At 34.2% G+C, this 14,897-nt stretch overlaps 1 non-coding gene across 1 annotated transcript; it reads right to left on the bottom strand.

Annotated features, from left to right (window-relative positions):
• Positions 1–1,849: 1,849 nt before the first annotated feature.
• On the bottom strand, positions 1,850–1,968 carry LOC112476329. Its single transcript, XR_003045036.1, has one exon. It is a non-coding gene; the product is annotated as a 5S ribosomal RNA (ribosomal RNA).
• Between the last annotated feature and the right edge of the window lie 12,929 nt (positions 1,969–14,897).

Here is a 14,897-nt window from a genome sequence, read left to right as displayed (position 1 = left end):
TTTTCTAAGTTAATTATGTATTATATTATAATTATATAGTTATATATTGTATTAGCAGAGAGTTTTTTTACACACTTTATATCATCTGAAATAATTCTAGAAATAATATCTGACATGATAGTGTCTCAATAAAGTACTTTCGAATCAGTTTGGGCACTTGAATTATACTTGCTTATTAGTTATGTATTTGGTTAGCTAATTTAGAGCAACTCTGGAAGAATTAACCAAACCCAAACAAACAGTACATACTTTTTGACTACTAGTTTCTCCCTTAGGTATTTGTCCCAAAGAATAAGTTAAGGAGGAGCTCAAAGATTTAACTTAATAGATATTCATGAAAATGTTCTTTACAATAATACCAAAAAACCATAAATACTTTACAACAATAGGAGATGTAAAAATACACACACACGCACACACACACACACACACACACAACAAATACTCTACTATTTAGCTTTTAAAATGTAGATTGTAATAACAAAATAATAACAAAACTAAAAAAAAATTTGTTTTGATTTTTAAGTTTTGAAACAGTTAATAGGTGTAGTTTGATTACCTTTTTGTAAAAATTACTATATATGTTAATACACACATATACAAAAATATATATAAATATGAAAAGACGTATATGGTGTTAGTATTGGTAATCGATGGTGGCAAGTAAATTACAGATATTTTTGGTTTATCTGAATTTTCTGACAATGTTAATATTGCAATTACTTTGAAAATAATGATCACAAGACGTTTCTCTTAGTTATGAACTTTACATGGTTTCTATACAAGGTGATCAAGAGCTATTTCAATTAAATAACTTTATTTTGCTTCCTGAGTGACAATGAATTAACCACAATAAATATTTGTCAATACAATATATCCTTCCTTAAATATTGTCTACTGTGATTTAAAATATTATTTTTATATCGCATTTTTTTGAAAGCTGTCAAAATATAAAATATGTATAATGTCAAATTTGGAAATTAAAAATATCAACCAGAAATAGCTATTTCACACATACAAAAAAAGGCAAAAAAAAGTAGTATTACTCTGTCTTTTAATTAGTTACAAGTGAGGTTGTTTGAGATTTTATGAAGGGAGAATAGCTTTATGCAAGAGGATTGTTTATGCAGGAGAGTGGCTTAAATTTACTTTATAGGACTCATGTACAGTTTAAAATTCTAAGTAGAGCTTGAAGGCATAGAATTAAATAGGAGCCATTACATACACACATATACCCATGTATGCACGTATAAAAGAATATTGTACCCATCTGGAAGTTTAGATGTTATGTTCTAAAACTAAACTAAATCAAAAATTTAATTACTTCACAAAATTATTTCAGTAAATAGAATAAACTCATAATTGAAACAACTGATTTTATCACTTTATAGAAATCATATAGATTAAACATATATATAAGAAAGGTTTTAATTATGAAGAATATTTTCAAAGAATTCAGGTTTTTAAAAATTATTTAAAAATACCTGTAAGCAAAATGAGATTCATAAGCCAGATGATGATAGATATGATGAAAAGTAGGAAAATTTACTTCTTAAAGGAGGAAAACAAAGGCTGTACCTCTAACATTTCACCTTGTAAGCATGGAGGGAGAGGGACACTTCTAAGCTACAATTTCTTGAGTTTTAGTTAGAAAGTGCATGCTTTATCACTCTAAACCCAGAAGCAGGGACGGAGTTGATGACTATAATTTTCTGTGCCAAAACAGGTAGAATGAAAGTTGATTAAACATTACTTGAGTTAAATATTGCTTCAAGCTGGGAAAGTGGAACTTAATGCAATATCTAGTCTTTTCTTTGAAACTTAACAGATTTTTTTTTTTTTTTTTAAATGCCTACAGCACCTGGTCTTCCTAGGTGGTCTCCCATCCAAGTACTAACCAGGCCCTACCCTGCTTAGCTTCCGAGATCAGATGAGATCGGGCACATTCAGGGTGGTATGGCTGTAGACAAGGACAATAGAATAAAGTGTAAAAGAGCACAGGCTTTTAAATCCAGCATGCTTGGTTTTGAATACTGGCTTTGCTGTACTAACAGTACTCATTCACTCAACAATACAATTTTTTTTTTTTTTTTTTTTAGTATTAACCTATGCCAGGCAAAATGCTAGGCACTGGTGGTAAATTAGGGAGTAAACTGGATATTATTCTTGCTCCCTTACAGTTTAATGATGAAGAGAGACATTAATCAAATAATCTTACAAATAACAATTGCATACAGTGGTAAATCACTCCAGGAAAAATTAAGAAAGCTATGCAAATGTGTTTTGAAAAGTGGATATAAAACAACTGAGAAAAGAAAATAGACCCCAGATAGATGAGAATATGATGCTATTTATAGAAAGGCAGTTGGCTGGATCACAGGAAGCCATAAAAGGTATGAAAAGCATAAGAGTGGAAAAATTAACTTAGAGATGTTGGTAGAACAGACTACCCAGAGCTTTATCCTAGGACAAATGAAAGCCATTGAAGATCTTTAAGCGGGAAAGTTGCAAAATAAAATTTCTGTTTCTAAAGATCGCTCTGGCTGCATTAAGAAAAAAAAAATGGATTGAAAGATATTTGAGTATTATGGGGAATTCAGTGAACTGACAATTGAAATGTTCCAGGCAAGAGACAATAGTAGCTTGAATTAGGGAATGGTGGTGCTAGAGACATAGTAGAGTAGAGATAATGACTCTTACATTACTGCAACCGATTGGAAGAGGGTGCCAGTCACTGAGTTAGGGAATACATAAACATGACCAAAAATTAATTGCATTTTAATTTGACTAAGTTTAGTTTAAGATACTTTTGAGATATCCAAATAGAAATGTCAAATAAGTTATTGGACGTAAAAGTCTGCATCTCACAGTGCCCTGGGTTAGAAATGTTTTTCTGGCATTCATTGGCTTACAGTTGGTTGTTAAACTCATAGGTATGGATGAGATAGCTTGGAGAAAGAGTATAGACTCAGAAGAGAAAGAATCATTGGATAAATCTCTGAAACACTCTAATATTTAAGGGTTAATTAGAGCCAGCAAAAGAGACTTGGACAAAAACCTAGAGAAAACCAAGAAGCCAAGGAAAGAAGATGCTTCAAGGAGTAGTTAATAGTGCTGACTGCTCCCAGGAAATCAAGTTCATCGGGGATTCAAAATTGTTAAACACAAAGCTTGTAAGTCATGTAATTGGAGTTATGAGTGTACAAACCAAACTGCAGTGGATACATATAAGGAAACAGATTCAGTGTAGACAACTCTTTTCTAGGCAAGGAGAAAAAAAGATAATAGCTGGAGTCAAAGTAAAATTTTTAATAGGGTAGACTTTTAAATATGTCTCAGTACCATGAGCATGACCCAATAAAGAGAGAGAAATCTAACAGAAGAGAGAAAAGGTAATTAAGAGAAAGCTATGGCAATAATGACTAAGTTACTTAATAACTCTGCCTAGATTTTCACAGCTATAAAATGGGGAAAACATACCTACCTCATTTTATTCTAACAAATAATATGATGTTGATAGAACGTTCAGTAAAAATTTTGGCACATAATAAATTGCATAGAAGGAAACATAGATATTAATCTTATGGACCTTGGTCTTAGAGAGGATTTTTAGTCCCAAAGGCAAGGGAAATGAAAGCAAAAATAAATGAGACTATATTAAACTAAAAAGCTTCTGCATGGTGAAAGAAACCATCAACAAAACAAAGAGGCAACTGATTGAATAGGAGAAGTTTGCAAACAACACCTCCGATAAGGGGCTAATATCCAAAATATATAAAGAACTCATACAAGTCGACAACAACAACGACGACGACAATAAGAAAGAATTTAGTTAAAAAATGGGCAGAAGACCCAAAAAGACACTTCTTCTAAGAAGACATAGAAATGGCCAACAGATGTATACAAAAAAGATACACTAGCTATTAGGGAAATGCAAATCAAAACCACAATGAGATGCCACCTCACACCTGTTAGAATAGCTGTTATCAACATGACAAGTAACAACAAGTGTCAAAGAGGCTGTGGGAGAAGAGGAAGCCTTATAACACTGCTGGTGGGAATGTAAATTGTTATAGCCACCATGGAAAACAGTATGGAGGTTCCTCAAAGAATTAAGAATAGAATTACCATATGACCCAAGAATCCCTCTTCTGGGTATCTACCTAAAAATTTTGAAAACATTTATCCATAAAAATATATGTATCCCTATGTTCATGATAGCATTATTCACAATGGCCAAGACATGGAAACAACCAAAGTATCCCTCAATCGATGATTGGATAAAGAAGCTGTGGTACATATATATACAATGGAATATTACTCAGCCATGAGAAAAGATGAAATACTGCCATTTGCGACAACATGAATGGATTTTGAGAGTATCATGCTGAGCAAAATAAGTCAGACAGAAAAAGCTATGAACCATATGATTTCATTTACATGTGGGATATAAAACTGAAAGCAACAAATGAACAAGACAAATGAACAACCAAAAACTTATGGACACAGACAACAGTTTGCTTAGTTGTTACTAGAAGGAAAGGGGAGCGGGGGAGGTAGATAAGGATAAAAGGGGTCAAATATATAGTGATGGAAGGAGATTTGACTTTGGGTGATGACCACACAATGCAATTTACAGATTATGTATTATAGAATCGTGCACTTGAAACTCATAATTTTATTAACCAATGTCACTCCAATAAATTTAGTTAAAAAGAATTTGGCACGCAGAATGCATTTAATAAATTGGTGCTTAAAATGAATCCAGGACCTAATACAGTATCTTATACACATTAGATGGTTCACAAATATTTGTTAAATGTCAAATGAAAATGATTCTGTTACATAATTTTGAATATTTGGAAATATAAATGTGTCTGATGCATATTACTATACACTGAATTGTAGATGTACCATGGATAGTCACTGATGATGATTATGATGATGATGATATTCAATATTTGCCATCAGATGATGTTGACATTTTCGGAATTTATGTTCACAGGGTACTATTTTTCTGCCTGGAAATAAAGTCCTTGAACATCCCTGCAATGAAGAGAGCCCAGGAAAATTTCTTTTTGAAGTAGTTCCAGGTAAGATATTTTTTCTGGCTAGATTGAATTATTACTGTTTTATGTTGATGAAAGTGAAAACAGGTCAGACAGCCTTTGTTTTTCTTGAGTCGTGGCCGAGAACATTAATTTGAGGCATCAAGTGTCAAATTTAGTTAGTATTTACACAAATAATGATTCCAGGTTTGTACACTGATACAAATGAACACAGAAACACATACATGTGGCAATATGATTATTGGACATTCACTTGTCCGCAAGACTCCAGAGCTGATCAGAAATCATGACACAGCATTTGTAAATGACTATTAGAGGCAATTTTGCTATTACAGTGCTTTTTTAATATGAAATCTGGCAAAGTATTACAGGTAGAATGCATTGTCCAGCTGATTTACTGTTATAATTTCCTCACAAAACTATATCAAAAAAAAAAAGTCTTTGCTATAAAAACAAAACAAAAACTTCCTAGATGACTGAAAAAAACGCAGTTCTGTACCTCGGCTTTGCTCCCGAACAACCACTTCCACATATTTGGCTTACAGTGTTGAGGATGTCTCTGCCAAGTCATCAGATCTTGCAGTTAAACGTCTTCGACCTCTGTTCATTATTTTCTAGTCATCTTCATCTGTCCTTCTCAGAGTACCTGATCTCCACTTAAATCTTTGATTCACCCAGCAACAGTTTCTTCAAGGGCATGATTTACTTCATTGATCAGTTCTTTAGCCCTTCCTAATCTTTGATGTAAGAAAAAGGGAGTTAGGAATGTACTTTTTATAGCATTGGCTCTGACTGACCCCATTGATGTGATATTGACATTGATTTAATCACAGTCTAGAGTGACTAATGTGTAATGCATATCAATAATGCTGGCACAAAGACAGTCAATAAAACATTTTTCCCAGATTTATAAATGCTGGGAATCAAAAATATGAAAGCATGTTTTTCCCCTCAATGAAAACAGCTGTAGCACTGAGTTCATCTGGCTTGCAATGGAATCCATGACTAAATGTTAATTAATGCAGCTGAAGTGCAGAAAGGTTAGTCAGATGCACTGTGTTATTTGTTTTCCCCCAGGGAGAACATATTGTAAGAAACCTGAATCTTGTTTGCCCTATTAAAATCTTTTTATACTTACTTTTTAGTGGAATACCCTATATAGAACCAAATTCCAGATGTTGTAATGTCTTTGAAGTATCAGTAGAGGAAATTTCTTTCACTATTTCGCCTCAAACGGTAGTGCCTGTTGGCTTTTAAATGAACGTGGTATTATACTGACGGCTTTGACTCTTTATCTCCAATGATATGAAAGGTCTACTTTCCCAGTGTAACTGTCTAGAGATTTCATTTTAGTAAAGATATTCTGATATAATATTAAAGAATATTGTCAAGACTTCTGGAGACAGCTATGTCTTCAAGCTCAGGAAGTCGCAAACCTCCCCTCCAAGTTTGCTGTTCTAGAGCATGTGTTTCACATGCAGTGCATATGAAATAATGGCTTTTGATGAGCAAAGCTTAAGAAGCTTAAGACTGTGTGATGTGAAATCTGAAGGTTGTTCTTTCAGAAAACAAATGAGCTCATAGCTCATTTGAAAAGATGCTTCCTCGATCATTAATACAATATGTAGTAGCTTCTAAATTAGGTTTTATAATTCTGAATCATCTTATGAAATGGCAAAAGGATTGTGTTAAATGTTTCTTTGAAGAGAGATTTGGAAAATCATTGTGGCTACAGGGAGAATCCAGTGTCTGCACCATTAATCTTGGTCATCATGCCCTTGACATCAGAAAGGAATTCCCAGGCCAATGCTTCTGTATTTTTATAAAAATGTGGGGATCTGTATCACATGATTTTAATCAATTTTTGCAAAATCAAGATTAATTAGGAATAGCATGATACTTGATTTATCTCTGCAAATGAGAATGACAAGATAAAATTTTCTAATTTTTCCCATTGTGAAACAGTTTGACATGGGGAACCTAGAGGTTGCAAGAGTGTTTCATTTGTCAGAAAGTGTAGGAGACAGGAAAGATTGCGGAAATGTAGTCAGCACTTTGTATTCTTCAGGCCTGCCTGACAGCATGTCCTCACAACATGTACTTATTCTACGTTGCTCTCTCTATGGAATTCTCTCGAGCACACATCTAAAAACCCATGCTGCAGATGATGCTTGCAAATCCAACACTATTTTCTGTCTTTCTGGACGAGTACCTCAAGCTCAACTATCCAAGATATAGCTATGAATAGAATTAAATCCTTTAATCTCCCCTGTTTATAATACTATCTAACAAAACTGACAAAAGCCTCCAGGAAGCTCTTTGCTAAATATTCTAGCATTATATACATAACCACACATTGTGTGTGAAGGTATATGTGGTATATACATACATACATACATACATACATACGTACGTACATACATACATAGAGAGTTCATGCATATATGTGCTAGACATCTTTATAGTTTTTCCATATATACTATGTAGGTAGGGGTCTTTGTTTAGTTTTTGCTTTAGTCTGAAATGTCGTATGAAATTAAGTACAACTCTGTGCAAATAAGAAAAACAAGATTTTTCAAGAAAGTTGGGGGTTTCAAGCCTTACTACAGATCTGTGAGACAGGCTATATTACTTATTACTTTGTGTATTGTATTTCAATACAGGTTTTAAGCTTTTGTAAAAAAACCTATCTGGAAAAAACTACCATAATTTAGAAAATGAATTATCTCTCTGAATAATGCCATGACTTAAAGCATTTAACTCCACTTTTTCCCTATTTCTCTACTTGTTATTCAAAAAGGAAATGTTAGCCAAATTGGCAAATTTGAAGACTTCACTGTCTGACACGCCAAATTTTAGACTGAAGTGAGTTTTATGGCCAAGTGCTAAGCTTTTGGGAAAAGTGGTTGAGAAAGGAATGTTGGCAGACCTTTAACGTATAGTGCTTGAAGAAAGAAAAGGATCTCTTTGCTCCTCAAAATGTATTTGGCGGAAGTTTTTCTTATGATGTTTAGAAAAATTAACAGTAATTAATGGAATGGCTTTCTTAGAAGAATAGTCTGTCAGTGGGAAAAAAAGAAATAGTGACTCAGAGAGATTGAGAGAGACAAGGAGGTACATCCTCCATGGAATTAGGAACCACATCTTTCTTCCTCATTACCACATCTTTAATACCTAGTACAGTCTAATGCAATATGCTGAATAGATATTTATTGACGTGTATGTATTCACCATATTTATGGGGGAATCTCAGTTACATGAAATGTTTTCATCGTTGCTGTTGTTGTTGGCTCCCAATATGGCTGTGTTGAACTCTTTACTTCCTGCTGTGCAGGATCTTCCCATCCCCTGGTCACCAAGACTTCTTTGTGCCTCTAGTGGCTGAAGTGGAGGGAAATGTCTCACGTTCTCTTTCCTACTTCCCTGCGTTCTTCTCAAGTAATTATACCAAGAGAAAGATGGAAGAAGGTAATCTTCCTAAATAGAAGCTGCTGCTGGAACATAGCTCCTTAACACTGACTGGTTATTATATTTCTCTCCAAATGCTCTCTCGTGGAATGCATTTGTGGAGTTTTCAATGCCCTTAGAATTGGAAATCCACTTTACATAGTAGGGTTCTCTACTGGGCATGATTTTGTTAGATGGGATATCAACAAAAGGGCTTAAAAGCCAGCTACTCTCTTTGTGCTTATTCAGCTACCAGGAAACTCATGTACTCTGACTTGCTAAGACTAGTGCAGGCCATTTCACTGTTGCTGCTTCCCTCAGCCCTGCCACCTTGCCCCTTTCTCTGCAGAGCATAAGCTTCAGATTCATAAGATCAGTGGCGTGCCAATTTTCACATGAGTTTTCAACTTGGAGAAGATGTGGGTGACAGTTCTAGCACACTTCAAAATTTATGAGCAGCCCCTATGCTTGCCTGATTTGTTCTGATGGTCAAGAGAAATTATTTTCCTACCCCTCAAAAATAGTGTTTATCACTTTAAAAAACCTGGCTGTATCTACTAAATCTGAATGTGTGCATATCCTGTAATACAGAGATTCCATCTCCAGGTAAATACCCAACAAAAATGAATTCATATACTAATTAAAAGATATGGAGAAGAACAATCATAAGAGCATGATTCATAGCTGCCCCCCCAAAGTAGAAACTCCCCAAATACCTATCAATAGCAGAATTCCGAAAATAGAAAACTGTATAATGGTATTAATTGTTAAGATAGCTATTATGTTTGTGGGGATAGTGAGGACTAAGAGGGAGCATAAGGGGGCGGGTTGTGGGATGTTAGTAAAAGCTGTACTTTTGATGTGAGTGCTGTTACACTTATCTGTTCACTTGGTGAAAATTCATTAAGCTATTCACTTATGATCTATGCACTTTTCTATATATATACATATACATTTCATAAAGAAGTTTTAAATACTGAGTATAAAAGAGGGAAAGAATAAAAAGGGAGAAAAACTTACAAATGCTCAGAAAATAAATGAATTGAAACAAAAAAAAATGGTATTTACTTCGAAAACTGTTTTCTCCAAGTGGCACTTCCTTTTTTCTAGTCTTCCTCTTGTAAACAGTCAGGGGCAGGGAAATGGGGTTTTGGGGTTCCTTCTCTGAATTGCATTCTCTCTAGAAGTCCTGCAGGGAAGTGACTAGGCACAACTTCCGTTGCTTTATTTTTTTCAAGTTAGAATGTAAGTTTTTAGCACTTTTTTTTTTTTTCAGATTTAGATCTTAAGAAAGACAAATTTTTATCTGTATCTATAATCTGAGCTTGGATTCTGGGGAAACATTCTGATGGAGAGTTATGTTAGAATGCTTATTGGGGAGTGGTCTCTGGAGATGCTTCATCTGTGAGGAAGTGAGGAAAGCGGGTTGGAGTAGAAGGAGAAACTTTCCCATAACACATTGCAACTGAGCTCTGGATCTGGGATGCCCCTCAGAATTGCTCTAAACTGAGGGGGCACACCTCTGTTTCCTGGCATCAGCGAGTCTAGTCATTGATTGGGAGGAGGGACGATAGATAAACTCAGGCGAAGCAGTACCCTGTTGGAGTGGGGAACAGTTCCCATAAGGGACTCTTTGAGCCATCAGCAGCCAATATACCAGTCTCTGGGGTCTCGATGAAGCATTAAAATGTCTATAGTTTTATCTGTATCTAGCTTTCTGTATCCCAGGCGATGTTCCAGGCTCTTTACATCTATCACTTTATTTAACCCACACTATAACTCTATGAGGCAGCCTATATTGTTATATTTATTCTCAGATAAAGAAATTGAGGTGCAGAGAAGTAATTTAATCAAGATCAAGCACCTAACACTGGGTAGTGAATGTATGTGTAAGAGTGTGTGCGCACGTGTGTGTGTATCACCAATTTACCTTTACAGAAGTTTCAAGAAATCAGAATAAAGTTGTGTGTGTATACTGGCTTAAAAATATGAGTTATTAGAATTTGGAGCCTAGTTTCTGAACTAAGAACATATCAACTTTATTATTATTATTATTATTATTAGCTGAAATGGATATACTTGTATCTCAGCTCATCCATCAAGAATGAGAATTTTGGTACTTGAAGTGAGAATAGGTATTTTCATTCATTTGCAACTATTTGTATGTTTAAGCCTATCATAAAAATACATAAAGATGTCCACTTATAGTTCTTTTGAATGTATGTTCTAAAGCCACAACTATACTGTCATGAAAAAATGGGGAGAAAAATACACTTGCCTGTCATGTCCTCACTTATATGTGAATAAGTGTGCCAGTGGAGGAATCTACACCTCACTTCTCTTTGTTACAGAATTCATGTTACAGAAATTGCTTCAGCTTCTTCACAAACTCATTCCACCCACTGGCCAAGTTATCATTCACTGTCTAGCCAGCAACAAGCACTCTTTTATTACCTACATGCTGGCAATCAATCTACTGACCTCCAAGTAGAGACCTAGTATGAGTTTCAAGGTAATTACCAGTCTTCCAGACCCTCAAAATCCCATCTCCACCCAGTGCCCCAAATCAAGAATTAGAAATTGGAGGTTTTATTATCCTCTTTCTTCCCCCAGAGACAGAAAGGAAGGACACACAGAAAAAGAGATGAGGGGATGAAGAGGCAGCTATGGAAACAAATTTAAAAAAGAGAGAAAATTTGAAGGGTGATCTAAAGTGATTTTCACCTGTCTGGAAATGAAATTAAGCCCTTCAAAAAAAAAGAGGTGTCATTTTTTCTACCTTTAAACATGACTATGCTAATTATTTCCAATACCCTCAGACACTTACATATTCTGTAAATTTTGATAAATTTTTTCATTCTAATTATTTCCCAGCAGGATTTTTAGGAGCCAAAGAAAAAGTTAGAGAACATGGCTATGTAGATAATCTATGCATTATGGATCTTTTGCCAGAAAAATGCACATACTTATCAAAATGGCAAACATTTTGGGGGGCTTGAATCCCCCTTGGGGTTCCCTGAACCTTATTTTGGATTCCAGGTTAAGAACTGTAGTTTAAATTTGGGGACCAAGACTTTATTAATATCGATCTATTTTTCTTAATGTACCTATCTCTCTAGCTATTTACATGTTCCTATGTGTCTATTTATTTCATCTATATACATGTATGTTTAACATGACAAATTTTTTTCTATTATCCATAACTACATGTTATATTATTAATCAGATTTTTATTTTTATCTTCTTGATTTAGTTTTTTTTTCTTTTTTTCCTCCTGGTCCTATAATCGTGTAACTCTACAGACCTATTTTATGTATTACAAAAGAACTTCCTGGGTAGAACATTTCATGGGTCTGGAGACTGTAAAATTTTTAATTTCCAAAGACTGGAACCTACTTATATGGTCAGTGCAGCTGCACTATATAATAGGCCATTTGAGAAATAGATAGGTCTGAGAGATAGTCGTGGGTATCTGTGAGAAAGAAAAAAGGTTAACCAATTTTTGAGTTTTTGAAATAATTACGTGACATCAGCAATGAAAGTTTATCATCCATGTCTATATTTGCAACGAACTTCTTCTAGGATGAACAAATAAAGTCATTAGATATATTAATTTGCTGTCACTTAAAAATGGAAACCATAATTTGGTGTCTATATATGAAAATGTGGGTATATTTTAACATTGTTTTAGCATAAAAGTTAGTCATTTTCTTGATCATTAGTTAAATAAGCTGCTGAGGCATTTACTTCTACAACACTCTCTTTATTTTAACTTTCTGTTTCTTTTGTGTCAGTCTGTAAGTTAAAATCCATGCAATTATATTTGTTATCCAAAAGCAACTTTGACAATCTCTCACTTTTTTTTTTTTTTGTCAACCTAAGTCTGTAGGCTGCCCTGAAGCTTGTATTTTTTTAATTACTTTTTCTTTTTTCTTTTTTGCTTAGTTAATGTGTGCAAATTATTTAGAGAATGTGAGTAGGAGTCGTTTATGGTATGAAAACATAATTCTATATACACAAGTAATTCTGAACATGAGTCAAATAAGTGCATTGAAAATCAGCTTGTTTTACCTACTATGTATTTTTTTAACGTAAAAAAAGAAACAGTATCAGGGATTTTTGCTTCAAAATTCCCTTCCTACTTAAAATGCCTTAAAATATACATTTGAAAAAGGCTAGTAAAATGGTTAAAGGGCATTTTAAAATGTTTGTAATCTTTTCAAAATCTGGCTAATGCCTCATCAACCAAAAGGCATTTGGAGCATTTATAAACCAGTTAAGAGTAAGATCTTATGATCACTCTTAACCAGAAGTGTAATATGAGGAGTGCTCGCTTACAGTGTTTGCAGACATGTTGATCTGTTCACTTTTAATTTCAGCATTCATTCTATATGCTAGATCAGGGATCAGCAAACATTTTCTGGAAAAGACCAGATAGTAAATGTTTTAGGCTTAGTAGTCCATAAAGTCTGTTAAAATTATTCAACTTTGGTATTATAGCATAAACAAATGGGAATGGCCACGTTCCAATAAAACTTTATTAATGGACACTGAAATTTAGATTTTATATAATTTTCAAGTATCAAGAAGCATTTTTTTTTTTTTTATTTTTTTCCAACAACTTAAAAATGTAAAAAATAGACAGTGGGCCAGATTTGGCCCATGGGCCCTGTAGTTAGATAAAAAAAGCAAAACTATGAAAAGGAGGCTGAAGATACTAATATAAATTACTAATCCTCACTGGTGCCACCAGAGCCAGAATTAGAATAGTGAGACAGCCTGTCTCCCCAGATCATGGCATCACCCACTGACTACCTCAAAATCAGGATTCAGGAGCTGTTTGCCAACATTTTTATTTAGAAGCTCCATCTTTGATTAATGTCCTTTTTGTTTGTTTGTTTGTTTCATCATGATGAACCTAAAAAGTTTTAGTGACCAAACTGAAATTCTCTACTTAAATCCTGTCTTTGCTCATTTAGAACTCTAGATTCTGACTGGAGCTAAAATCTGCTATGTGACTTTTTAAGAAAAGAATACCATTAACAGGAGATTGGGTGTGCCTAGCATGAGAACATTTCCCATACTTTGTTCAGTTCACACAAGGTCATGTAGATATTCATAAGTATACTGAGATGAAAGCATCTTTTGCAAGATCAAATAAGCTTAAAGAATCTTCTAAACTCTCCTTTTTACAATGTATATATCTTAAAGATCTAAATATCTCACAGAAAATGACAATACTTTGTTTACTGGAAAAAGTAACACATTTATTTTCTCAGAGAGGTGGTTTATTTATCCCACCATTCATTTCTTACACACCTTTCTTCCCTTCATCATACCAATTTTCTTGTAACATCAGTATAAAAAAACTCCCATAAATTATAGCTAATATGTTTACTGAAATAAGTGTCAAGCCCTGTACTAATGTATGTCAGGCTTTATCTACAATGGCTTATTTAATATGGCTACACTGGTGATAGATACCATTCTCCTGATTGGTAAACAGTGGTACAAACATTTATAATGAATGTGAAAACCAGGCTTCATACCCACCGGAGCCCACAATACCACCACATGTGACAGCTTTTTTATACCAATAAGAATATGGATAGGCTTATAATCTAGATTCAATAAAAGCCAAATGTCCAAAAGTTAAGAGAAATAAGGATAACAAATGAGGAAATGAGATTAAAGGTTTAAAAGTTAGTATACTCTGTATTTTCTTCCTCTCTCCTTGAGATGCACACTTTTTATATTGTTTGTATTCTCTTCCCGATTAAATTCAGAGCTCTTAAGTAAAAACAATACATTCTATCCCTAGTATCTAGCAGGGTGGCTGGAATGTAGTATATGCTCAATGCATGCTTGTTGAATTAAGGAATAAACTAGACCTCGGTTTTATCATCTATGATTGTATTGAATTAGCCAAAGTTAAAAGAGCCTTCCACTCCAAATTATTTAATTTGATTACAGCCCCTTTTCCCAATGCCTTAGGAGACTAGAGACTGGAGAACTTCATTAACTTCACAGACTCTAAACTCTTTAAAAAGTAGTCTGCACTTCCTCATCCTTCAGTTCTTCATTAATACTAAAACAAATAGTGCCTTTTAGTACTTTGGTGACAAAAACTGTTCATTAGCAAGTTATTTGTTGTAAATGTGAGTCCTTCACCATTGTTCTTGTGGCATGATTTTAATTATGTATGCATAGGCTGTTTGTGTTTACCTGTCTTTTTTGATCCAATAATTGGAAAAGGCTTTGCGGTCTAATCAAGCTAAGAAAGTAGACAGTAAAGTGCTAAGCAAATGTTGGGGGCTGTTATTACAAAAAAGGAGTTTCTCCAGGAAGTTCTTGTTTTGTGGTGGAATTTCTTTGAGCTCT

Source organism: Pteropus alecto, unplaced genomic scaffold (assembly GCF_000325575.1).
Source record: "Pteropus alecto unplaced genomic scaffold, ASM32557v1 scaffold161, whole genome shotgun sequence".
NCBI classification, from domain to species: domain Eukaryota; kingdom Metazoa; phylum Chordata; class Mammalia; order Chiroptera; family Pteropodidae; genus Pteropus; species Pteropus alecto.
The sequence above is the reverse complement of the archived record's forward strand: the minus strand, read 5'-3'. Positions and strand labels throughout refer to the sequence as shown.